A 1213-nucleotide genomic window follows, 5' to 3' on the forward strand; every position below is an offset into this window, starting at 1 on the left:
CCAAGAATTAAAAAAAAAAAAAAACAAAAAAATACAAAAAAACTTTTGTATTTTTTTTTTTTTTTTTTTTTTTAATTCTTGGCATGATCCTGAATAGGGCAAAGATCTTGAGGCCCACAAGGAATTTCCTTCGGGAAATTGTGAGGGAGGCATGTAGCCCTCTTATCTTTACAGCCATCTTATTCAGGAATTAAAATGGGAGGCAGGATCCCCACGTGACTTTTCCGTTAGGTTAGTGATTTTGGAGTCTTGAGATTTATTTTTCTTTCACAGTGGCCATTCTCGAACCTTCATTTTTAAAAAAAATTCCTAAACCACCAGACACGGTGGCTCACACCTGTAATCCCAGCACTTTAAGAGGCTAACGCTGGTGGATCACCTGAGGCCGAGAGTAGACCAGCCTGGCCAACATGGTGAACCTCTGTCTCTGCAAAAATACAAAAATTAGCCAGGTATGGTGGCGAGTGCCTGTAATCCCAGCTACTCTTGAGGCTGAGACAGAAGAATCACTTGAAACAGGGAGGCAAAGACTGCAGTGAGCTGAGATTGCACCACTGCATTCCAGCCTGGGCAACAGAGCAAGACTCTGTCTCAAAAATAAAAAAAAACCCCTAAACTGATAGAAAGGTTTCAAAAACAGTACCGTGAACACCCATGTACTCTTCACCTACACGAATCAGTTGTTGACAGTTTTATCTCACTTGTTTTCTCGGTCCCTATTTACACCCCACGCAAATTGTTTGTTAAGCCACTTGCAAGTTTGTTATATACATCACAGCACTTTTCAGCAAACACCTCCTAAGAACAAGGGCCTTCTTCAGCAGAGCCTCAATGGAATCACCACACTCTGCACTTTCGCGATGATACATTTAGTCTGCAAAGTGTCCTTTAGAGTTTTTTGTTTGTTTGTTTTTTGAGACAGAGCCTCGCTCTGTCACCCAGGCTGGAGTGCAGTGGCACGATCTAGGCTCGCCCCAACCTCCGCCTCCCAGGTTCAAGCAATTCTCCTGCCTCAGCCTCCTGAGTGGCTGGTCGTATAGGCGCCCACCACCATGCCCAGCTAATTTTTGTATATTTAGTAAAGATGGGGTTTCACCATTTTGGCCAGGCTGGTCTTGAACTCCTGACCTCGTGATCTACCCGTCTTGACCTCCCAAAGTGCTGGGGTTATAGGTTTGAGTCACCACACCTGACCTAGAGCTCTTTTGCTTTG

This window comes from Sapajus apella, unplaced genomic scaffold, assembly GCF_009761245.1.
Source record: "Sapajus apella isolate SASKATOON/1434 unplaced genomic scaffold, GSC_monkey_1.0 scaffold31, whole genome shotgun sequence".
NCBI lineage: Eukaryota > Metazoa > Chordata > Mammalia > Primates > Cebidae > Sapajus > Sapajus apella.